General features: G+C 38.8%; 1 non-coding gene across 1 annotated transcript; it reads left to right on the top strand.

Annotated features, from left to right (window-relative positions):
- Positions 1-4616: 4616 nt before the first annotated feature.
- LOC112731958 (small nucleolar RNA R71) lies at positions 4617-4724 on the top strand. The gene has a single exon (XR_003167705.1). It is a non-coding gene; the product is annotated as a small nucleolar RNA R71 (small nucleolar RNA).
- Positions 4725-26489: the final 21765 nt, after the last annotated feature.

Raw genomic sequence — 26489 nt, 5'->3', positions numbered from 1 at the left:
ATACCTAAAATCGCAGAGAAACACACAAACTCATAGTAAAGTCTAGAAATGTGAATTTAACATAAAAACTAATAAAAACATCCCTAAAAATAACTAGATCCTACTAAAAACATACGAAAAACAATGCCAAAAAGCGTATAAATTATCCGCTCATTACAATACCAAACTTAAATTGTTGCTTGTCCCCAAGCAACTGAAAATCAAATAGGATAAAAAGAAGAGAATATACTATAAATTCCAAACTATCAATGAAACATAGCTCCAATCAGATGAGTGGGACTTGTAGCTTTTTGCCTCTTGAATAGTTTTGGCATCTCACTTTATCCATTGAAGTTCAGAATGATTGGCATCTATAGGAACTCAGAGTTCAGATAGTGTTATTGATTCTCCTAGTTCAGTATGTTGATTCTTGAACACAGCTACTTTATGAGTCTTGGCCGTGGCCCTAAGCACTTTGTTTTCCAGTATTACCACCGGATACATAAATGCCACAGATACATAATTGGGTGAACCTTTTCAGATTGTGACTCAGCTTTGCTAAAGTCCCCAATTAGAGGTGTCCAGGGTTCTTAAGCACACTCTTCTTTTGCTTTGGACCTTGACTTTAACCGCTCAGTCTCAAGTTTTCACTTGACACCTTCACGCCACAAGCACATGGTTAGGGACAGCTTGGTTTAGCCGCTTAGGCCAGAATTTTATTCCCTTAGGCCCTCCTATCCACTGATGCTCAAAGCCTTGGGATCCTTTTTATTTACCCTTGCCTTTTAGTTTTAAGGGTTATTGGCTTTTTGCTCTTGCCTTTTGGTTTTAAGAGCTTTTGGCTTTTTCTGCTTGCTTTTTCTCTTTTTTTTTTCGCCTATTTTTTTTCTGCAAGCTTTTGTATTAACTGCTTTTTCTTGCTTCAAGAATCAATTTTATGATTTTTAAAATTATCAAATAACATGTCTCCTTGTCATCATTCTTTCAAGAGCCAACAAATTTAACATTCTTAAACAACAACTTCAAAAGACATATGCACTGTTCAAGCATTCATTCAGAAAACAAAAAGTATTGTCACCACATCAAAATAATTAAACTAAGTTCAAGGATAAATTCAAAACTCATGTACTTCTTGTTCTTTTGAATTAAAATATTTTTTATTTAAGAGAGGTGATGGATTCATAGGACATTCATAACTTTAAGACATAGTTACTAAATACTAATGACCATGTAATAAGACCCAAACATAGATAACTTAACATAAACAAAACGAAAAACAGAAAATTTAAGAACAAGGAATGAGTCCACCTTAGTGATGGTGGCGTTTCCTTCTTGAGGAACCAATGATGTCCTTGAGCTCTTCTATGTCTCTTCCTTGTCTTTGTTGCTCCTCCCTCATTGCTCTTTGATCTTCTCTAATTTCATGAAGGATGATGGAGTGCTCTTGATGTTCCACCCTTAATTGTCCCATGTTGGAACTTAGGCTCCGTTTGGTTAATGTCCATGTCCATCAGAGACATGGACACGGTGGTACGTGTACACCGTTTGTTTGCTGAGACATAAAATTTTAAAAGACACGGTTACACACAGATGCACATAAAAGACATGTATTTAGTGTATCTCTTTCAAGCTATGACACTAAGACACAACCCATGAGACACAGATTTTTCCGATTCTATCCCTAATTATTTTTTAAAATTCCAACCATTGTCCTTTATCTTTAACACTTGAGTTGTTTTAGTTTGGGGATAAAATGGACTTTTGAATTAAATACATGTGTCTTGTGTATTATCACCAAACATGTTATAAAATTTGTGTATCTTTGTGTTCATGTGTATTTGTGTCTTTGTGTCTATGTCTCTATTTTTTTGAGACAACAACCAAACACTGCCTTAATTCTCCTATGGAGTTGTTGATTTGCTCCCAAAAGTTCTGTGGAGGAAAGTGCATCCCCTGAGGTATCTCAAGGATCTCTTGATTTGCAGTCAAATGTTCTACCACTGAGCTATAGACCCTTGAGATAAATCTCTCCATCTCCCATGACTCGGAGGTGGAAGCTTTTGTCTTCCCTTTCCCTTTTCTAGAGGTTTCTCCGGTCTTTAGGTGCCATCAATGATAATGGAAAAACAAAAAGCTATGCTTTTACCACACCAAACTTAGAATGTTGCTCGCCCTCGAGCAAAAGAAGAAAGAATACTAGAAGAAGAAGAAGATATGGAGGAGATGGAGGGATGTGTGTATTCGGCTATATGGGTGGGCTTGGGTGGGAAAGAGATTTTGAATTTTGAAGGTAGGTGGGGTGTATGGATGTGAGTGGTGAATGGAAAACAGAAGGGATGACTGTGAATGGAGAGAGAGAGAGGGTGATATAGGATTATGAGGAGGGAAGGTGAGTGGAGGTATGTGGGGATCCTGTGGGGTCCACAGATCCTGAGGTGTCAAGGATTTACATCCCTGTACCAATTAGGCATGTAAAAGGCCTTTGCATACAATTCTGGCGTTTAAACGCCGAATTGATGCTTGTTTTGGGCGTTTAGCGCCCAGATGCAGCATGTTTCTGGCGTTGAACGCCAGTTCTATGCTTGTTTCTGGCGTTCAGCGCCAGCTTTCCTTAGTGTGCATTCCTGGTGTCTGAATGCCAGGATGCTGCTTGTTTTGGGCGTTCAACGCCAGATCCATGCTCTGTTCTGGCATTGAACGCCAGCCAGATGCTCCTTACTGGCGTTTAAACGCCAGTAAGCCCTTCCTCCAGGGTGTGATTTTTCTTCTGCTGTTTTTTATTCTGTTTTTAATTTTTTGATTTATTTTGTGACTCCACATGATCATGAACCTAATAAAACATGAAAGAACAATAAAAATAAAAATAAAATTAGATAAATAAAAGTTGGTTGCCTCCCAACAAGCGCTTCTTTAATGTCAATAGCTTGACAGTGGGCTCGCATGGAGCCTCACATATGTTCAGATCATTGTTGAGACTTCCCAACACTAAACTTAGAGTTTGGATATGGGAGTTCAACACCAAACTTAGAGTTTGGTTGTGGCCTCCCAACACCAAACTTAGAGTTTGACTGTGGGGGCTCTGGTTGACTCTACAGTGAGAGAAGCTTTTTATGCTTCCTCTCCATGGGTACAGAGAGAGATCCTTGAGTTTTAAACACAAGGTTGTCCTCATTAAATTGAAGGATCAATTCTCCTCTGTCCACATCAATCACAGCTCTTGCTGTGGCTAGGAAGGGTCTTCCAAGAATGATGGATTCATCCTCATCCTTCCCAATATCCAGGATTATAAAATCAGCAGGGATGTAAAGGTCTTTAACCTTTACTAACATGTCCTCTACTTGTCCATAAGCTATTTTCATGGATTTGTCTGCCATTTCTAATGAGAAATTGGCTTCCTGTACCTCAAGGGTTCTTAGTTTCTCCATTACAGAGACTGGCATGAGGTTTATTCCTGACCCAAGGTCACACAGAGCCTTCTCAAAGGTCATGGTGCCTATGGTACAAGGTATTAAGAACTTTCCAGGATCTTGTTTCTTCTAAGGCAATGTCAGTTGATCCAGATCACTCAGTTCATTGATGAGCAAGGGAGGTTCATCTTTCCAAGTCTCATTACCAAATAATTTGGCATTCAGCTTCATGATTGCAACAAGGTACTTGGCAACTTGCTCTTTAGTAACATCCTCATTCTCTTCAGAAGAAGAATACTCATCAGAGCTCATGAATGGCATAAGGAGGTTCAATGGAATCTCTATGGTCTCTAGATGAGTCTCAGATTCCTTTGGTTCCTCAGAGGGAAATTCCTTATTGATCACTGGACGTCCCAGGAGGTCTTCCTCCTTGGGATTCACGTCCTTCTCCATTCTTGTGGGTTCGGCCATGATGGTCAATTCAATGGCCTTGCACTCTCCTTTTGGATTTTCTTCTGTATTGCTTGGGAGAGTACTAGGAGGGATTTCAGTGATCCTTTTACTCAGCTGGCCCACTTGTACTTCCAAATTTCTAATGGAGGACCTTGTTTCATTCATGAAACTCAGAGTGGCCTTAGATAAATCAGAGACTAAATTTGCTAAATTAGAGGTATTTTGTTCAGAGTTCTCTGTCTGTTGCTGAGTGGATGATGGAAAAAGTTTACTATTGTTAAACCTATTTCTTCCACCATTATTAAAGTCTTGTTGAGGCTTTTGATCCTTCCATGAGAGATTTGGGTGATTTCTCCATGAGGGATTATAGGTGTTTCCATATGGTTCACCCATGTAATTTACCTCTGCTATTGTAGGGTTCTCAGGATCATAAGCTTCTTCTTCAGAAGATGCCTCTTGAGTACTGTTGGATGCAGCTTGCATTCCATTCAGACTCTGAGAAATCATATTGACTTGCTGAGTCAATATTTTGTTCTGAGCCAATATGGCATTCAGAGTATCAATTTCAAGAACTCCCTTCTTCTGAGGCGTCCCATTACTCACAGGATTCCTCTCAGAAGTGTACATGAACTGGTTGTTAGCAACCATGTCAATGAGTTCTTGAGCTTCTGCAGGCGTTTTCTTTAGGTGAATGGATCCACCTGCAGAAGTATCCAATGACATTTTAGCTAATTCAGATAGACCATCATAGAATATATCCAGGATGGTCCATTCTGAAAGCATGTCAGAAGGACACTTTTTGGTCAGTTCCTTGTATCTCTCCCAAGCTTCATAGAGGGATTCACCTTCTTTCTGTCTGATGGTTTGAACATCCTCTCTAAGCTTACTCAGCTTTTGAGAAGGAAAGAACTTGGCTAAGAAAGGCTTGACCAGCTTATCCCAAGAGTTCAGGCTATCTTTAGGTTGAGAATCCAACCATATTCTAGCTCTGTCTCTCACAGCAAAAGGGAAAAGCATGAGCCTGTAGACTTCAGGATCTACTCCATTAGTCTTAACAGTATCACAGATCTGCAAGAATTCAGTTAAGAACTGAAAGGCATCTTCAGATGGAAGTCCATGAAACTTGCAGTTTTGTTGCATCAGAGAAACTAATTGAGGTTTAAGCTCAAAATTGTTTGCTCCAATGGTAAGGATGGAGATGCTTCTTCCATGTAAATTGGAATTAGGTGCAGTAAAGTCACCAAGCATCCTCCTTGCATTATTATTATTTTCGGCTGCCATCTCCTCTTCCTGTTTGAAAATTCCTGTAAGGTTTTCTCTGGATTGTTGTATTTTAGCTTCTCTCAATTTCCTTTTCAGAGTCCTTTCAGGTTCAGGATCTGCTTCAACAAGAATGTTCTTGTCCTTGCTCCTGCTCATATGAAAAAGAAGGGAACAGAAAAATAATAATAGGGATCCTTTTTACCACAGTATAGAGGTTCCCTTGTTGTTAGTAGAAGAAGAAAGGGAATAACAGTGAAGAAGAATGGATAATCCAAACACAAGGGTGAGGATAGGAGCGGTAATTTGAGATGAGGAGATGTGTTAGTAAGTAATTAAATAAATAGAAGAAGATGAGGGAGAGGGAATTCGAAAATTAATTTTGAAAAAGAGTTAATGATTTTCGAACATTAAGATAAAATTAAAATTAAAATTAAAAATTTAAACAATTAATTAATTAAAAAGAATTTTTGAAAAAGAGGGAGGTATTTTCGAAAATTAGAAAGGGGTAGTTAGTTAGGTAGTTTTAGAAAAGATATGATTGAAACAAAAAGATAAGATTGATTGAAAAAGTTTTGAAATTTGTTTTTGAAAAAGATATGATTGAAATTTTAAAAAGATATGATTGAAACAAAAAGATAAGTTAGAGAAGATATTTTAAAATCAAATTTTTGAAAAAAGGAAATATGATTTAAAAAGATATGATTAAAATTAGTTTTGAAAAAGATTTGATTTGAAAATCAAAATTAATGACTTGACTCACAAGTAATCACAAGATATGATTCTAGAACTTAAAGTTTGAATCTTTTTTAACAAGCAAGTAACAAACTTGAAATTTTTGAATCAAAACATTAATTTTTGATGATATTTTTGAAAATTTGATATAAAATTAAGAGAAAGATTTTTAAAAAATATTTTTAAAATTTTCGAAAATAAATAAGAAAAATAAAAAAGATTTGATTTTTGAAAAAGATTTTGAAAAGATAAGATTTTTAAATTGAAAATTTGATTTGACTCATAAGAAACAACTAAATTTTAAAAAGTTTTGAAAGAGTCAACTCAAATTTTTGAAAATTTATGAGTGAAAAAGGAAAAGATATTTTTTTTATTTTTGAATTTTTAATGATGAAAGAGAAAAACACAAAATTGACTCAATGCATGAAAATTTTGGATCAAAACATATGATGAATGCAAGAACACTATGAATGTCAAGATGAACACCAAGAACACTTTGAATGTCAAGATGAACATCAAGACTTATTTTTGAAAAATTTTCAAGAAAAGAAAACATGCAAGACACCAAACATAGAAATTTTTCATGTATAGACACTATGAATGCAAAAATGCATATGAAAAACAGGAAAAAACACAAAACAAGAAAATATGAAGATCAAACAAGAAGACTGGCCAAAAACAACTTGAAGATCATGAAGAACACTATGAATGCATGAATTTTCGAAAATTTTTAGAAAAATAAAAATATGCAATTGACACCAAACTTAAAAATTTACTTTAGACTCAAACAAGAAACATCAAAATATTTTTGGTTTTATGATTTTGTAAAATTTTTGTATTTTTTCAAAAATTAATTGAAAAAGAAAAATAAGGATTTCAAAATTTTTAATATGAATTCCAGGAATCTTGTACTCTTAGTCTAAAGCACCAATCTGAGGGTTAGACATGGCTTAATAGCCAGCCAAGCTTTAGAAGATACAAATCAGACATTCAACAGCTAAGTCATTAAATTAACTTGCCCCTATGCTGATGGTTTGGAAGCCTCAGTCCAAAAGAATTTAGATATGGCTTTACAGCCAGTCAGGCTTCAACAATTTTCATGAAACACTAGAATTCATTCTTAAAAATTCTGAAGAAAAATATATTTTTGAAAAGATTTATTTTTTTTTCGAAAATTAATTGGTAAAAATGAAAAAGAAGGAAATATTTTTGAAAAATTTTTGAAAACTTTTTGAAAACAAAATAAGAAGAAAATTACCTAATCTGAGCAGCAGGATGAACCATTAGTTGTCCAAACTCGAACAATCCCCGGCAACGGCACCAAAAACTTGGTATGCGAAATTGTTACTCTGAGGTTGTAAAATTTGTTGTTCGTTCTCTCCCTGGCAATGGCGCCAAAAACTGGTGCACAATACCATGGTCCAAACATAACTTCACAACTTCGCACAACTAACCAGCAAGTGCACTGGGTCGTCCAAGTAATAAACCTTACGTGAGTAAGGGTCGATCCCACGGAGATTGTTGGTATGAAGCAAGCTATGGTCATCTTGTAAATCTCAGTCAGGCGGATATCAAATGGTTATGGAGTTTTCGAATAATAATAATAAATAAACAGAAAATAAAGATAGAAATACTTATGTAAATCATTGGTGAGAATTTCAGATAAGCGTATAGAGATGTTTTCGTTCCTCTGAACCTCTACTTTCCTGCTGTCTTCATCCAATCAATCCTACTCCTTTCCATGGCAAGCTGTATGTGAGGGCATCACCGTTGTCAATGGCTACATCCCATCCTCTTGTGAAAAAGGTCCAAATGCTCTGTCACAGCACGACTAATCATCTGAGGTACTCGATCATACTGGAATAGGGTTCACCCTCCTTTTGCGTCTGTCACTACGCCCAGCACTCGCGAGTTTGAAGTTCGTCACAGTCATTCAATCCCTGAAACCTACTCGGAATACCACAGACAAGGTTTAGACTTTCCGGATTCTCATGAATGCCGCCATCAATCTAGCTTATACCACGAGGATTCTGATTAAGAGATCTAAGAGATAATCATCCAATCTAAGGTGGAATGGAAGTGGTTGTCAAGCACGCGTTCGTGGGGGAATGATGATGATTGTCACGTTCATCACATTCATGTTGGAGTACGAATGAATATCTTCGAAGCGGAATAAGTTGAATTGAATAGAAAAACAGTAGTACTTTGCATTAGTTCATGAGGAACAGCAGAGCTCCACACCTTAATCTATGGTGTGTAGAAACTCTACCGTTGAAAATACATAGGTGATGAAGGTTCAGGCATGGCCGAGAGGCCAGCCGCCAAACGTGATCAATATGATCTAAAGATGAACTAAAAATCATAAGATGAAAATACAATAGTAAAAAGTCCTATTTATACTAAACTAGTTACTAGGGTTTACAGAAGTAAGTAATTGATGCATAAATCCACTTCCGGGGCCCACTTGGTGTGTGCTTGGGCTGAGCTTGAAGTTTACACATGGAGAGGTCATTCTTGGAGTTGAACGTCAGTTTGTAACGTGTTTCTGGCGTTCAACTCTGGTTTGTGACGTGTTTCTGGCGCTTAACTCTAGACTGCAGCGTAGAACTGGCGTTCAATGCCCTTTTGCGTCATCTAAACTCGCCCAAAGTATGGATTATTATATATTGCTGGAAAGCCCTGGATGTCTAGTTTCCAACGCAATTGGAAGCGCACCATTTTGAGTTCTATAGCTCCAGAAAATCCACTTTGAGTGTAGGGAGGTGAGAATCCAACAGCATCAGCAGTCCTTCTTCAACCTCTGAATTTGATTTTTGCTCAAGTCCCTCAATTTCAGCCAGAAAATACCTGAAATCACAGAAAAACATAGAAACTCATAGTAAAGTCCAGAAATGTGAATTTAACATAAAAACTAATAAAAACATCCCTAAAAGTAACTAGATCCTACTAAAAACATACTAAAAACAATGCCAAAAAGCGTATAAATTATCCGCTCATCAATAGGCTAGAACTATTGGCGGCCATTCTTGAGGTCTGGAAAGTCTAAACCTTGTCTGTGGTATTCCGAGAAGTATCCGGGAAGGGATGGCTGTGACGAGCTTCAAACTCGCGAGTGCTTGGCGTAATGACAGATGCAAAAAGATTACTAAATCCTATTCCAGTATGATCGAGAACTGACAGATGAATAGCCGTGCGGTGACAGGGCATCTTAGACCATTTTCACTAAGAGGATGGGAAGTAGCCATTAACAACGGTGATGCTCTACACAAAGCATGCCATAAAAAGGAGTGGGAATGATTGGATGAAGACAGCAGGAAAGTAGAGGTTCTGGAGGAACAAAAGTATCACTATACGCTTATCTGAAATTCTCACCAATGACTTACATAAGTATCTCTATCCCATTTTACGTTTTATTATCTTTTAATTATTAAAACTCTATAACCATTTGAATCCGCCTGACTGAGATTTACAAGGTGACCATAGCTTGCTTCAAGCCGACAATCTCCGTGGGATCGACCCTTACTCACGTAAGGTTTATTACTTGGACGACCCAGTGCACTTGCTGGTTAGTTGTGCGAAGTTGTGACAAAGTGTGTGAATTACGTTCCGAGCACCAAGTTTTTGGCGCCGTTGTTAAGGATCACAATTTTGTGCACCAGTCTTTTCCATGCAGAACCAGCTTGAATTTGGGCCTCTTGAGCCTCAGAAATCGCCAGGCACAATTTCCTTTAATGAGGTCACGTGCAGCTTGTCGCGCGTACGCGCCATGCTTGCATGCGCGCCGATTGATTTTGCGATCAACGCGTGCGCGCCATGTACGCGTGCGCACCGCTGTGAATTTCTCTATTCCGTGTGTATGCACTGATATACGCGCGCTGCTTCCATCTGTCCACATCCACGTGCGCGCGCGAGGTGCGCGTGCGCGCCCATGCTGAAATTCCCAAAATCCAAATCTTCATGTTCCTTCCTCTTGTGCATGATTTCTTTCTCTCTTCTAGGCCATTCTTGCCCTATAAATTCTGAAATCACTCAACAAACACGTCACGTCATTGAATGGTAATAAAAGAGGATCAAAATATAGCAATTTTAAAGCAAAGGAAGCATGTTTTCCATCATGAAGCAATATTTGGAAGAGAACACAAAACCATGCAATTCTTGTGAATAAGTGTGAAAAATATTGACAAAACCCCCTAAATTCTACACAATATAAACCATAAAATTGGGGTTTATCAAATCTCCCCACACTTAAACCAAGCATGTCCTCTTTCTAAAAATAAAAAGACCAAAGATCATGGTAAGAAAGGGTTTATGAAGTGCAACTTTCCTAAATGAATCCATGCAACTAATGTAAAATCATCTATCTACTTGGTCAAGGATAAATCTATCCTCCAAGAACACATATGAGCATACGGGTGAAAATGATATGTAGTTCATAAATCCTACCAATTTGAACATTACTATGAAGTGCATATAACTTGCTAGATGAACGCTTGTGAAAGCCAGGAACAAGGAGTTGAGCATCGAACCCTCCCCGGAGGTGTATCCGATCTATTCGCTCGAGTGTATAGGGTTCGTCACTCAATCCCCTCCTAATCATGCTTTTCAAGATTTGTCTTTCATCTAACAATCAACAATTACTTAATGCATACTTACAAGTATCATGAGGTCTTATTCATGGGTTGTAACGGGGCAAAGGTGAAGGTAAGGATGTATATGGTCAAGTGAGCTTAAAATTTGAATCCTTGATTAACCTAAGATCCCACTAGACACATAGAACAACCTATACAACTATAATACAATACCTAGCTACCCATGGGTTTCACGTTTTGCATACTCATGCATTCTTTTCAATTCACATCCCACATGCATTGCTATTATTACTTTGTCTTGGGGCATTTTTGTCCCCTTTCATTGCTTTCTTTTTTTTCATATTTTTGTTTCTTCTATTTTTTTTTCTATTTCTTTTTCTTACATTCTCATATATACACATAAATTTTTTTTCTTTTTGGTCCCCTTTTACTTAAGGTTTCATGTACAAAAGTTTCAATGCATATGGTTCAATCATTCAATACACGAGTATGTTACCAAATCCCAGAATTTTCAATTATAATTACAAATACACCTCTTTACATCTACCCAAGTTCCCAAGTGCACCCTCCCATTTGAATGATACACGCCTTCACTTGCCTAAGCTAATCAAGGATCCAAATCTAGGGACATTCATTAGTTTTCACTTAGGATTGTTGATGTGCTCTCATTAAGAACAAAGGGTTTATCATGGGCTCAAAATTGGTTAGCAATGGTTGATAAAAGGGTTAAGGCTGTTTGGGAAAAGTGACTATTGAAATGATGGCCTCAATCATGTAAATGCATTCATACACAAAGTAATGGACATATAGAATCAGACAAAGCAAGGATTACAATCATAGAGAGAATAATGCACACAAGAATGGGAAATAGTGGTTAGAAGATATAACAACACAATAGGCTCAAAACTCACATGCTTGTGTTCTTAGCTCAATCACTATGTTCCAAAATACATTCTTGAAGCAAGTTCACCGCAAAAATTTTTTCAACAAAATTGGTAGGGTACCCCGAAATTACAGTTTCTTGGGGAAGAGGTCATTATTTTGACCAAGTAACTCTATAGAGACTAACTATCATGCAAAGGGTATTTACAAGCAAGACTAACTACAAATGCAATGTACTAACTACTAAGCAAAAGATAAATCCATGGGTGTTGAAAGGAAGAGATTGTTACCCATGGAGATCGGTCGAACGACCTCCCTACACTTAGAATTTAGCACGATTGATAAACCATTATTTTATAATTTATATTGTGTTTAATTGTGTGGTTTTATCAAATCTTTACCCACTTATTCATATAATTAGCATGTATTTACATTTCCTTCCCAAAATTGTTCATGATTGAAAACTTGATTCCTAGAGACTTTCAATTATGTATTTTAATTCTCCTTTATCCCATTCAGTACCGTGATTCGTGTGTTAAGTGTTTCAAGCTTCATAGGGCATGAATGACTTGGAAACTGGAGAGGAGGCTTGCAAAAATAGAAGGAACACAAGAAATTGAGGAGATGACCAGCGAGTAATGACGCGAGCGCATGGCCCACGCAAACGCGTGAAAATGGAGAAATCGCAGCGACGCGGACGCGTGCCCGATGCAAACACATGAATTGGAGTCTCCACATCTGACGCGGACGCGTGCCTAACGCGATCGCGTGACGAGGAAAATCGCTGAATGACGCGAATGCGTGGACGACGTATACGCGTGACCTGCGCGATCTGCAAAAATAAGAGAATACGCTGGGGGCAATTTTGGGCCGCTTTTTGACCCAGTTTTTGGCCCAGAAACACAGACTAAACCTAGGGAACATGAAGAAACTCAAGGAAGCATCCACACACATTCAGATTCACGACATTAGGATTACTCTTAGTTTCATATCTGAGTTTTTAGAGTTACATTACATTGATAGTTTATGCTTTTGCTTTTGATAGTGGATGTTGAAGAGTCATTACCTCCGTTGAAGACATTACTTTAGTTTGTTTCCTTATTCTCTTATTTTTAATTATTAATTATGTTCAGATGATTATGTTGCGTTTCGAATTTATTAATATATAAAGTCATTTTTATTTTAATTAATTTTAATTCTCTACTTTATTTTATTTAATTATGTCTTCGCATATTTTTATGATTATTAATTTCATGTCAATGGAGTAGATCCTCCACTTGACATGGGGGTTAATTAACGGGAGATACTTGAGATGGAATGCTCAAGTGCCTGGTCAAACTGGACGTTGTTGGCTAATTCCATACCTACTAACACTAGACCTCCCCAAGGGAGAGGGCTAGGATCTGAGGGTAAGAGTTAGCTCAGTCACCATACCTTTCCTTATTTAGTAAGGAAAAATCGAGTGAGAACAACAACCTTTTTACACCATACTTGAGAAGATCCCAATAAGGATAGGAGTTCCACTTTATTATTCCCCCAGTCAAGGCCTTTTTCTATTCAGAGCATCAATAATTATTCTTAGTTTATTTTTATTGCCATAATTCACAATTATTTCAATTGCTTATTATCAAACTCAACTTTCTGGGAATTTTCTGAATAATAAATTAGCACTCTTTCCTGCAACTCGTTGGGAGACGACCTGGGACTCATACTCCCAGTATTTTATTTCTAAAATTTGTGACAACCCTTTTCTAAATTGGTGAGGCAGATCTTAGCTGGTTAAGAGCTATACGTGCAACGCTGACTCTTAATTGAATCTCTAAATTGGTTAACTTCTGCCACGCACCAATTTTTGGCGCCGTTGCCAGGGAGTTGCAATAGTGTGCTAAATTATTAATTAGTGTATATATTTTATTTTATTTGCATATTTTATTTTTATTTCTGTTACCATGAGTTACATGTATTTCTCATTAAATGACGCGTTCATTGCCTGATCCGAGTTTAGTCCCATTTGATCCTGAAATTGAAAGAACTCTTTCACATATTAGACGAACTCGACGTCGGTTAGCCTCCGAGGGCGGTGAAGTGATTATTATCAATTCACCAGTTTCATCTGAGGGCGAATCTGAACCGCCATCTGAGAGCGAGACAAGCTCATTTACTACTGATCCAGTTGATTTACGTGCAGGAAATATGGCAGCACCTAGGAGGATTACTCTCCAGGAGGCAGGAGCCCCAGATTTTACACTGCAGCCGTATCAAGTGCATCACCCGACTGCAGATACAGATTTTGAACTGAAAACCGCACTGATCAACTTGATGCCCAAGTTTCATGGCTTACCTGCTCAAGAGCCTGTCAAGCACCTTAGGAATTTCCAGACAGCCTGTTCTACTGTTAGGCGTCATGGTGCAGATGAAACTTCTGTTCTATTAATCGCTTTCCGGTTTTCTCTTGAGGGAAAAGCGAGGGAGTGGTACTACTCCCAACCTCAAGCAACTGTTACTAACTGGGACACGCTTAGAAGATAATTTTTGGAGAAATACTTTCCAGCTGAAGTTACTGATAGATTGAGGAAAGAGATTTCAATGATTGTCCAAGGCAAATCCGAGACTCTCTACGAATACTAAGAGCGCTTCAACAATCTCCTGGACGCATGTCCCCATCACATGATTGATAGACTAGTTTTGATCAGCTACTTCACTCAAGGCATGAACCCACAGGATAAAACTACACTCGAAGGTGCTAGTAATGGATCTTTGAAGAAATACAAAACCGCAGATAAAGCATGGCAGCTGATCAGCGACTTAGCTGAGTCCACTAGGAATCATAGGCAGAGACGCAACCCCAAGGCTGTTGCAGAGATTTCTTCTAGCAAAGAAACTACTGCTCTGACACAGAGTATATGTGAAATGACCAACTTACTGAAATAAATGCAGTTGAATCAACAACAAGCTCAGCCTTCACCACAACAGAGCCAACAGTTAGTTCCACAAAGGGTATGTGGGATCTGTGCTGATTACAGTCATTATACTGATGAATGCCCGCAACTCCAGGAAGACAACACCGTGGCAGCCACTCACAACTTCTATGACCGCTCGAATCAAGGATACAATCAATAAGGTGGCAACTACAACTGATGAGCGGATAATTTATACACTTTTTGGCATTGTTTTTAGTATGTTTTTAGTATATTTTAGTTAGTTTTTATTATGTTTTTATTAGTTTTTAAATAAAAATCACATTTCTGGACTTTACTATGAGTTTGTGTGTTTTTTTGTGATTTCAGGTATTTTCTGGCTGAAATTGAGGGACCTGAGCAAAAATCTGATTCAGAGGCTGAAAAAGAACTGTAGATGCTGAAAAAGGCTTTGAGCATCAGTGGATAGGAGGGCCCACAGGAATAAAATCCTGGCCTAAGCGGCTAAACCAAGCTATCCCTAACCATGTGCTTGTGGCGTGAAGGTGTCAAGTAAAAACTTGAGACTGAGCGGTTAAAGTCGTGGTCCAAAAGCAAAAAGAGTGTGCTTAAGAGCTCTGGACACCTCTAATTGGGGACTCTAGCAAAGCTGAGTCACAATCTGAAAAGGTTCACCCAGTTATGTGTCTGTGGCATTTAAGTATCCGGTGGTAATACTGGAAAACAAAATGCTTTGGGTCACGGCCAAGACTCATAAAGTAGCTATGTTCAAGAATCAACATACTTAACTAGGAGAATCAATAACACTATCTGGATTCTGAGTTCCTATAGAAACCAATCATTCTGAACTTCAAAGGATAAAGTGAGATGCCAAAACTGTTCAGAAGCAAAAAGCTAAAAGCTCCGCTCATCTAATTAATACTGATCTTCATAGATTTTTTTGGAATTCATTGTATATTCTCTTCTTTTTATCCTATTTGATTTTCAATTGCTTGGGGACAAGCAACAATTTAAGTTTGGTGTTGTGATGAGCGGATAATTTATACGCTTTTTGGCATTGTTTTTAGTATATTTTAGTTAGTTTTTATTATGTTTTTATTAGTTTTTAAATAAAAATCACATTTCTGGACTTTACTATGAGTTTGTGTATTTTTCTGTGATTTCAAGTATTTTTTGGCTGAAACTGAGGGACCTGAGCAAAAATCTGATTCAGAGGCTGAAAAAGGACTGCAGATGCTGTTGGATTCTGACCTCCCTTCACTCGAAGTGGATTTTCTGGAGCTAAAGAAGCCCAATTGGCGCGCTCTTAATTGCGTTGGAGAGTAGACATCTTGGGCTTTCCAGTAATATATAATAGTCCATACTTTGCTCGATATTTGATGGCCCAAACAGGCGTTCCAAGTCAGCTCAAGAATTCTGGCGTTTAACGCCGGAACTGGCACAAAAGCTGGCGTTTAACTCCAAGAAAAGTCTCTACACATGGAAGCTTCAATGCTCAGCCCAAGCACACACCAAGTGGGTCCAGAAGAAGATTTCTGCATTAATTACTGATTTCTGTAAACCCTAGGCTACTAGTTCTCTATAAATAGGACCTTATACTATTGTATTTTAATCTTTTGATCATCCTAGAATCATGTTTTGATGATTGAACCCTCTTTGGGAGGCTGGCCATTCGGCCATGCCTAGACCTTTTGTTTTTATGTATTTTCAACGGTGGAGTTTCTACACACCATAGATTAAGGTGTGGAGCTCTGCTGTTCTTCATGAATTAATACAAAGTACTATTGTTTTTCTATTCAACTCAAGTCTATTTCTTCTCTAAGATGTTCATTCGCACCCAAGAACATGATGAATGTGATGATTATGTGACACTCATCACCATTCTCACCTATGAACGCGTGACTGACAACCACTTCCGTTCTACATGAACAAGCTTGAATGCATATCTCTTGGGTTTCTAATCTAAGATTGGAACCTTCGTGGTATAGGCTAGAATTATTGGCAGCCATTCCTGAGATCCGGAACGTCTAAACCTTGTCTGTGGTATTCTGAGTAGGATCTGGGAAGGCATGACTGTGACGAGCTTCAAACTCGCGATTGCGGGGTGTGTGACAGACGCAAAAGGATCAATGGATCCTATTCCGACATGATCGAGAACCGACAGATGATTAGCCGTGCGGTGACAGCGCATTTGGAACGTTTTCACTGAGAGGACGGGAAGTAGCCATTGTGATAAACGAATTCTTGACGGTTTAGAATTTATCTAATGAAGTCTCGTTGTGAAGTATAGTTTCCCAACCAATCAAGAATCCTTTCATACAAAAAGTTGTTTGTCACTAAAACAAACCCCTAAATTTATAAACCGAAGTATTCGAATCTCGGGTCGTTCTCCCTAGGACTTGTAATGAAGTGGTTTGTTATTGGTTGTGAGTTATTTTGGGGTTTTAAGATTTTGTACAAGAAACATAAATGGCAAAGGAAATAAACTAACAACTAACAAAGCTCTTGGCAAGATACGAGAACTAGAAATCCTATCCTAGTTATCCTCCTCAATTGTGATGAGAATTGTTCATTGCTCCCACTTAGTTAACCCCTAACCATGGAGGAAAGTCAAGTGGATGAATCAATTTGATTCCTCAAGACCTAATCAACTCCTAAAGGAAAGACTAGCTTTAGAGGCATTCAAATCAATTAGCAATCTCTAATTATCAATCAACAAAGGAATTAGATAACTCAAGAGTCACTAATCAGTCTACCTAGGCCACGAGGAACAAAATCTATAAAAAAATCCAACCAAGTATTTCATCAAACACTCGGAAGGCACAAAAGAAAAGTATAGCAAATCACAACAAGAATGAATTCTAACTACAGTTGAATACAAAGAATTAACAACAACAACCAAGGAAATCACAATTATCATGAATTACCTCAAATTGCATTATTGAAAGGGAATAAAAGAAACAACAATCTATCCAAAACAAAGTGAAGAATCACAAGAATTAAAGTACATAACTAGAGAGAGGAAGAGGAGAAGATTAAGAATTGGCAAAGGAGAATTGAATTAAGACATGAATTAAACCTAGATCTAAGAAGAGAGATTAACCCTAACCTAATCCTAATCCTAGAGAGAAGTGAGAGCTTCTCTCTCTAAAACTACTCTAAACTAAAGCTATGACTCACTTCTAATCTAATTGCCTCTCCCCTTTAATCCTTGATCCTTTTATTCCTTTCTATCAGCAATTGGCGCCAAAAAATGGGTTCAGAAACCCCTCAAAAATCGCCAGGCACGTGTTGCTTTAATGAAGTCATGTGCAGACATCGACGCGTGCGCGCACGGTACGCGTGCGCGTACCTAGCTGATTCCGCAATGTGCGCGCGAGCGCCTTGTGCGCGTGCGCGTGCATGGCCGTGATCAATTCTTTGGCTTTTTGTGCTTCTCTCCACTTGCATGCTTCCTTCCTTGCTTCCTTTGATCCATGCCTGGCCTATTTCAATCCTGGAATCACTAGCAAACACATCAAGGCACCTTATGGAATCAAGGAGAAATCAAAATTCATCAAAATAAGGCTTAAAAAGCATGTTTTTACACTTAAGCACAAATACGGGAGAGATAACAAAACCATGCTAATTCATAGGTTAAATGCGAGAAAAGGTCATCAAAATACTCTAAATTCAATACAAGATAAACCCTAAAAATGGGGTTTATCAACCTCCCCACACTTAAACTTTAGCATGTCCTCATGCTAAAATAAGAAGGAACTAAGGGGTATGACATTTATTAAATGCAATTAAACTATATGAGTCCTATCTATATGCAGTTACCTAAAGCAAATGGAAATGCTTAGTTCAAACAAATCAATTCCCAAGAGACATGTATAAGCACAATAGCTAGGCAATAGGAATTAAGCCCAAACCACAATTGTATTGACTTATCAAAAACAAATCAAAAGAGTCCAAGCATGCAAGAATATAAATAATATGGGCGAACACATGTACTTAAACTTTTGAACCCTCACCGGATGTGTATCCGCTCTATTCACTCAAGTGTTTAAGGGTTAATTCACTCAATTCTCTTCTAATCAAGCTTTCCAAAATTTGATTTTCTTCTAACAATCAACACTTATTCAATGTATGCATAAATTCATCATGAGGTCTTTCATTTAAGTTGTAATGGGGTTATGGTCAAGGTAGGATCATTTATGGTTAAGTGGGCTAGAGTTTAGATCTTTGATTAGTATAGACTTTCCCACCTAACTATATAATAACCTATACAAATTCAAAATACTCTAACTACCCATTCTTCATTTTTTTTTTCTTTTTCATGCATCTTATTTCTTGATTTATAACACTTATGCATTGATTCCCTTTTGTTGAACTTCACTTTGGGGCATTTTGTCCCCTTTTATTATTTTTTTTCTTCTCTCTTTTTTTTTTCATTTTATTTTTCTCTTCTTTTTTTTTTCTTCTTTTCTTTTATACTCTGTACAAGGACATCAATTGCATAAGGTCTTATACATTCAATCAATACATGAGTATGTTCCCAATTCCTAAATATGGAAGTGTACTACCCCTTTTTATCCCATCCAATGTTCCCAAGCCTCACCAACTTTGAATAATAAATATTCTCACTAGCCTAGGCTAATCAAAGATCCAAACAAGGACTTTTCATTGGTTTTCCGCCTTGGACTTGTAATGTGCTAAAATGAGAATAAGTTGGTTAAGCATAGGCTCAAAATTGGCTAACAATGGAGAGTAAAAAGGTAGGTTAATTGGGTAAGTAGGCTAATGAAATAATGGCCTCAATCATATAAATACATGAATACAAGAAATAAATGGACATATAGAATCAAGCAAATCAAGGATCACAATCATAGAAAGAGAACAATCGCACACAAGAATGGAAAATAAGTGGTTATAAAATGTAACCACATCAATAGGCTCAAGTCTCATAAGCTTGTGTTCTTAATTCAATACATGCTTCACAAAGTATGAAATTCAAGCAAGTTGCACCAAAAGTTTCCTTCAATCAATTGGGTTGGTGCCCTATGTCCTTTAATTAAAATTCTTGGAAAATCTCAATATTTGACTAAGCATTGTTGTGATTGAAAAATGCAAAAATTTTCCTTAGTTCACCCTTTTCTTTTTCACTTAAAACCAATTTCCTATGCAAAAAGGAAGGATGACTAAGTTTTCACTTAAAACATGATTTCTAATCACAAACTCAAACTAAAAAAGAAAGATATACAAAAGAAGATATGCAAAAATGTATAAAGAAAAATCCAACTAAAAATATGGAATCTATCATCTAAAACATCTAAAGATATCCAAAAGTATCAAAATATCTAAAATCCAAAATAAGCAATAAAGGTATCCCAAAACGAGCCAAAATAGCAAGAGTATCCAAAATAAACTCAAGATGCATCAAATATATACAAGAGATATGCAAAGTAAGGTAACTAAGAAAGTGACCAAAATGTTCACCGGTCCTCTAATGATGCTACCGGTGACCTCCCTACACTTAAGACCAAGCATCGTCCTCGATGCTAAACCGGAGGATCAGTGGAAGGTACAACAGTAACTGCGGAATCTGTCTGAGGCTGTGGAACCGGCTCCTCATGGGTCTGTGGAATCTCTGTAGTGTCAGGAGCAGCTGGAGGTGCATCCTGCTGAATCGGCTCATCCGCATCCTCCTCCTGATGATCCTGCTCATCGGAGGCCGGAGAGTCTGGAAGTGGAGGTAACTCAGCGCCAAGGGAGATGAGTGCCTGATCCATCCGATCCAGTCAGCGTCTGACATGGAGCCTCTCGCGCTCCAAAAACCGAAATAGACACTGGACCAGTAGGTAAGTGGGCTCAGGTGCTGAAGGAGGTAGGGCTGCTGTCGAAGAAGATGGTATAGTTGCCTCGACTGCCGCTCTAGCTCGAGAACGGCGGCTAGATGGGGGCTTCTCGTGCACCCATACACCCTAGGGAATAGTAATTTCCTTGTCATCGTCATCTGGAGGTGGTGGTGTCACGTCATTGTCCTCCCACAGGATATCAGCTAGCTCAGCTAAGCTAGTAACCAGTGTCGGGAACGGTAACAAGCCGCGAATATGAGCTCTCCACATGCTATGCCTAATCAGTCGGGGAAAATATACCTCCTTCCCCTCCATGACACACCGAATCAAGACTAGCATATCCATCGGAATCTCTGAAAAGTGAGTGGTAGGGAAGACATAGTGGGCAAATATTTGTTGCCAAGTCCTAGCCTCCCTAGTCAGATATGCAAATAGCATGCCCTTGGGCTTTGTGTTGCTCGAATCCATCACCCAGGAAGCATCTGGTGTAGCGATCACGCGCCTAAGCGCCTCATAGTCAAAAGTCATAGAGAGGAGAGCTACCTCTGCCTGCTGGTAGGCACAAGTCTCAGGAGTACTAACTCTGCAGAGCAGTGCATCCTGTAAGGCATCCTCAGTGATCATAATCTCTCTACCCCTCAAGTATACTGAATCCAAGTTTTGTCAGAAGAAGTTACAGTAAAATTCCTTGACCCACGAGATGTTAATCCGTCCCAAGTCCCTATCGACGAAATCCAAGCCCAGCTCAGAAATACGGGCGTTTATGGCACGCCTCACATAATTGGGAAGATTCAGCTTCTTCTCAATATTCAGATTTTTCTTTGCATAACGGGAAAGGCGTAGCTCGCAGTAGAGATTTGGAAACTTGGTTGGATCAGTGGATGGGAGTAACTGATTTTCTTTCTCCTCCTCATTCAGCGGATTCTTAGCATAGTTAGCATATGGTGAGGGTGTAGAGGTCTTGGAGCGCTTCCTCTTTTTGGAAGTAGTGGCTATAGCCTTTCCTTTATCCGACATCCTGAAAACATAGATAATATAACATAAGCCTATAGCCAAGTAGATACAAAGCACTCAAAGCAAAGCATATTCATGAAGTGAATAAAGGAAGAAGGTTTCTTGGAATGCAAGCAACAGAATATAGAATTCAAATCGAACTTCAAACCAAGAATGCAAACCATGTCTTGCACATTATTCATTAATTGAGTTCAGAAAGCACCATATCCAAAAGAATGACATAAAGAGTTAGGTGGAAAATCAAAAGAAGTTAGTTGGTTAAACGAGTTAGAGTTAGAAATCAGTTTGAAAATTAGTGATATGGTAATTACTATCTCAATTTGAAAAGAGTGAACAAAACAATGCTGTAAGCACGTTCACAATCATGAATTGCAACAGGTTATTGATGATGAAATATGATATTGCTAGAAAGCAACTAATATGAAACAAACCATCAATCAATGTGAAAATCACTAAAATCATATGAATTTATGTTGGTAGAATCAATTCATCAAGGAGTGAACCAATCAAAAGGCATTCAACAATAAATCCAATGATACATCAATGTCACAAGTCAAGAGAAACGTGGAAAAATCTTCAACTTGTATGTTGATGTAAAAGAGGCATGAATAACAAGCAATGGTCAATTGAAAAGCTTACTCAACTATGCAATGTAAGGAAGCAAATCGGCATGACTAGCAAGCAAGAATACGAAAAGCATGACCAAAGAACTTGTTCTTAAGGAGTTTCAAAAACCATTTAAGCAACAGCGCTCTAATTGAACAGAATTCATCAGCTAGGGGCTGTTACATCCATCAAACAAGATCAGCACAAAGAAAACTGTGGTTAATGAAAATCCGGCAGCATTTCAGCAGCAAATTGGTTTTTTTTCCCAAACTTAAAAGTCGAAGCAGGCTCCATATGAATTCAACAACAATGAAGAACACAAAACCATATGTGAGTTCATATAGAAGCAGCAGACAGTCAATAGTTTAACAACAAAACAATTCAAACAGCACAAAGGGTATAAGCAGTTGCTGCAATCAACAATTCCTTCACCAATTCATCACAAATGAGCAGCATTAACAGAATACATGAACACAGGGCAATGCAGCAGAACAGAGCAATTTCATATAGCAACAGAAAATCAAACAATGCCTAAATCCACTACTCAGCCCAAATTCGCTAACCACCTAAATCAAACTAAACTAACTAACTAGGCTAATTCTAACTGCACTAACGTAATTAACAAAAAGCAGCGAAACAAAGTAAAACAGAGGAGAGGAGGAACCTGGGTGCAGAGATTGAACTGAGAAAAAGGAAGAAAAAAAATGAAGTGAAGCGGTGAGAGGAAGAACTGGCCAGAGCAGCGCGGCTGTTGGGTTGCACCGGCGGCGATGGTGGTCGCGGCGGCGCTGGTTGCGCAGAGGCAGCGAGAAGCAGAGAGGAGGTCAGAGGAGTAAGAGAGAAAGGGAGGGAGAAGAGGGGAAGGGCGAGGCAATGATGGCGGCGGCAGCGACGATGACGGAGCGCTCGCCGGAGGACAGCCGGTCAGGAGAAGAAGAAGGTGAAGAATGGTGGGAGAGGGGAAAATGGAACGTTAGAGGAAGAGAGAGTTGGGGTGCGCAAATGCGCTAGGGCTCGCATCTCTGGGGTAAGTGAGAATTCAAATCCACGCGTTCGCGCACTTTGCGCGTTTGCATGGGTGGAAGGAATGGAAGAATGGCGCGAGAGCGCCCTACGCGCTTGCGCGTAGATGAAGAAATAGGAACGCGAGCGGACGCGCAAGGTGTGCGTCGGCGCGGATGTGCTGGGCTGAAGGCACAAAAGAGGCCCAGAGTTGGCACAACTCTTGGGTCCTTTGGCCTTGGTGATGCTAATACGCATCGACGCGCACGCGCACTGTGCGCGTTCGCGTGGATGGCTTGAACTTATTGGTTGGGCGCGGAGGCGTGAAGTACGCCAACGCGTGGACAGCGAAACAGAGAGGGGTGCGGACGCGTGCAGCATGCGTTCGCGTGAGTTGAGTTGAGCTGGGGGCTTAAAGTTGGCCCAGATCCAGCGCAACTCTCTGGCTGTTGGCCCAGAAGTTGTAGCAGCAGATCGACGCGTACGCGGCAGGTGCGCGTACGCGTGCGTTTCCCTATAGCTGTATGGACGCGCACGCACGTAGTGCGCGTCAGCGTGGAAGGAATTGGGCTTGAGGCATAGCGCTGGCCTAAGAGAGACCCAACTCTCTGGAATATGGGTGATGATGCATCCGCTCAGGGACGCGTGCGCGTACGGTGTGCGTGCGCATCCTCCCCACCCCCTTTTTTTTCATGCAGAAAATTATGCTCAAGTGCTCCCTATACTGCTCGCAACTCTTTATTCAATCAACCATCATACAATTCACAAAAATGCAATTTGATATTATTCATCTACTACTAAACACAACATACACGTGACTAAGCTAACAATTAAGTTGTACAACCAAATTATGTGAAACATCTACCTTCAATGGCAACTCAAATCACTTATTAGGCAAATTCAAAAGAGAATGGAAAGAGTTTACCATGGTGGGGTGTCTCCCACCTAGCACTTTTAGTTTAAGTCCTTAAGTTGGACATTTTGAAGAGCTTATTGTCATGGTGGCTTATGTTTGTACTCATCCTTGAATTTCCAAGGATCTTTGCTTCTCAATTGGTTGACAGAATTTCCAACCATTTTCACCATCCTTGGGCAAAGTTCTTCCCAAGAAATGAGCTCCCATAGTTGGTCTTCACCTAGCAAGCCGGGGTCCCATATCTTATCTTCGCACCCGTCTTCAATTTGATCTTCATACTTTTTCCTTCCGGGTGGTAAACATATAGAATTCTCTTCAATATGCCACGCCTTCCTTTGAGACCCATGCAAAGTGGTATTCTTCCAATCATCGTTCCTATGCCTTGAAACTTTGACCTTAATGAGCCTAATTCCTAACTTGCAACCATTACACAATTCTCTTTTTCCTTTAAGTCCACAAAGAGCTCTAAGTTGTCCATTATTTTCAATCAAACCATATTCAAGTGGGAAATTAAAGTCTAGAGATAGAGATTTTACCCACTTAAATGTTGTATTAGATGGTAACTTGGGAAGGGGTACCTCCCCACACTTAGACAATGCAAGGTCTACTTCCTTGTACTCTTCTTTGTGTATTTCCACCTCTTGAAAAATTTCTTTAATTTCAACCATTTCCCTTTTACTTGGCTTGGTGTTGTCTTCAAGAACCTCGGTTTCTTGCCCAATGGGAGGTGATTCAATTTTGGATAGAAATTCATTGATGACTAAATCCATCTCTTGATCAACCTCTTTATAGTCTTCAATCTCAATATACACCGTGCCAACGTTTTCCTCTTGGTAGCTCTCTTTCTCATTGCTCACCTAGGGTGTTGGAGGTTGTGCACACTCTTCTATAATTTCAACTTTATGTCCAATGGGAGAAGATTCCATTGTAGAGAGAAATTCATCCATGATTGAATCCATCTCTTGATAAACTTCTTCCAAGTCTCCAACGACGGTATGCCTTAGAGGTTGCGCACCCTCTTCAACATCAATATCAAGCTCCTTGGAAGAGTGCTCCATGGTGCTACATTCCCTTGGACTTTTAACATCTCCTAAATCTTCAACCACTTCTTCCTTTTCTTCAATGATTGTAGCTTCCTCTAGTTGCTCCAATACAAAATGGCATTTCTCATCCCCTACCGGAGTTTCCAATCTCTCCTTCATGCTTTGCTCTTCTTTCGCGGTTCCACATGTGGCTATGGAAGCACCTCGAGTATTCAAACATTGGTGGGCTAAAGTGTGCATTACCTTGGTCAAATTGGTCACAAACTCAAGTGTATCCTGCTTCATAGCTTCTTGTTCTTGAAGTAACAAAGTGAGAGAATCGTCTATTGGGGCTTGGGGTGGGTAGGAAGGTTCATCATTTTGGAGAGAGGGTTCATAGTAGGAAGGTGATTCTTTTTGGTAAAGGTATGGAGATGGTGAGTATTGAGGTGGTTCTTGGGAGTAATCTTGATATGGTTGTGGTGATTCTAGAGGTTCTTGCTCATAATGGCCATAAGAATATGGTATGGATGATTGGTTATATGATGGATATGGATCATAGGGTGGTGTTTGGTGATGAAAGGCTTGTGAGAATGGTTGAGGTTCATGTTGAGGATGAGATTCATAGGCATATGATGGTGGTTGTTGAGTGTCACAAAAAGAATCATCATAGCCGTTAAATTGGCATGCATTAGGATGGAAATTATACCTATAAGTATCCAGAGGTTGTTGCCAATAGGAGTGATCGATTCCTTGAGGCTCTTCCCATCTTTGTTGGTTCCATCCATGGTACATGTTGCCATTAAAGTCCACATTTCCTACAACACACTTAGAACCAAACTCAAAGCCAAAGTGAGAATTCATAATGAGAGAACAAAATAAAGCTAACAAAAATTAAGAAACAAACAAAAGATAAACCTATTCACAATATTCACATATGTACAATAACCAATAACACAACACCATTGCAAATCCCTGGCAACGGCGCCATTTTGACGAATGAATTCTTGACGGTTTATAATTTATCTAATGAAGTCTCGTTGTGAAGTATAGTTTCCCAACCAATCAAGAATCCTTTCATACAAAAAGTTGTTTGTCACTAAAACGAACCCCTAAATTTATAAACCGAAGTATTCGAACCTCGGGTCGTTCTCCCTAGGACTTGTAATGAAGTGGTTTGTTATTGGTTGTGAGTTATTTTGGGGTTTTAAGATTTTGTACAAGAAACATAAATGGCAAAGGAAATAAACTAACAACTAAAAAAGCTATTGGCAAGATACGAGAACTAGAAATCCTATCCTAGTTATCCTCATCAATTGTGATGAGAATTGTTCATTGCTCCCACTTAGTTAACCCCTAACCATGGAGGAAAGTCAAGTGGATGAATCAATTTGATTCCTCAAGACCTAATCAACTCCTAAAAGAAAGAATAGCTTTAGAGGCATTCAAATCAATTAGCAATCTCTAATTATCAATCAACAAAGGAATTAAATAACTCAAGAGTCACTAATCACTCTACCTAGGCCACAAGGAACAAAATCTATACAAAAATCCAACCAAGCATTTCATCAAACACTCGGAAGGCACAAAAGAAAAATATAGCAAATCACAACAAGAATGAATTCTAACTACAATTGAATACAAAGAATTAACAACAACAACCAAGGAAATCACAATTATCATGAATTACCTCAAATTGTATTATTGAAAGGGAATAAAAGAAACAACAATCTATCCAAAACAAAGTGAAGAATCACAAGAATTAAAGTACATAACTAGAGAGAGGAAGAGGAGAAGATTAAGAATTGGCAAAGGAGAATTGAATTAAGACATGAATTAAACCTAGATCTAAGAAGAGAGATTAAC

This window comes from Arachis hypogaea, chromosome 12 (genome assembly GCF_003086295.3).
Source record: "Arachis hypogaea cultivar Tifrunner chromosome 12, arahy.Tifrunner.gnm2.J5K5, whole genome shotgun sequence".
NCBI lineage: Eukaryota > Viridiplantae > Streptophyta > Magnoliopsida > Fabales > Fabaceae > Arachis > Arachis hypogaea.
This window is presented reverse-complemented; position numbering and strand designations above follow the sequence as displayed.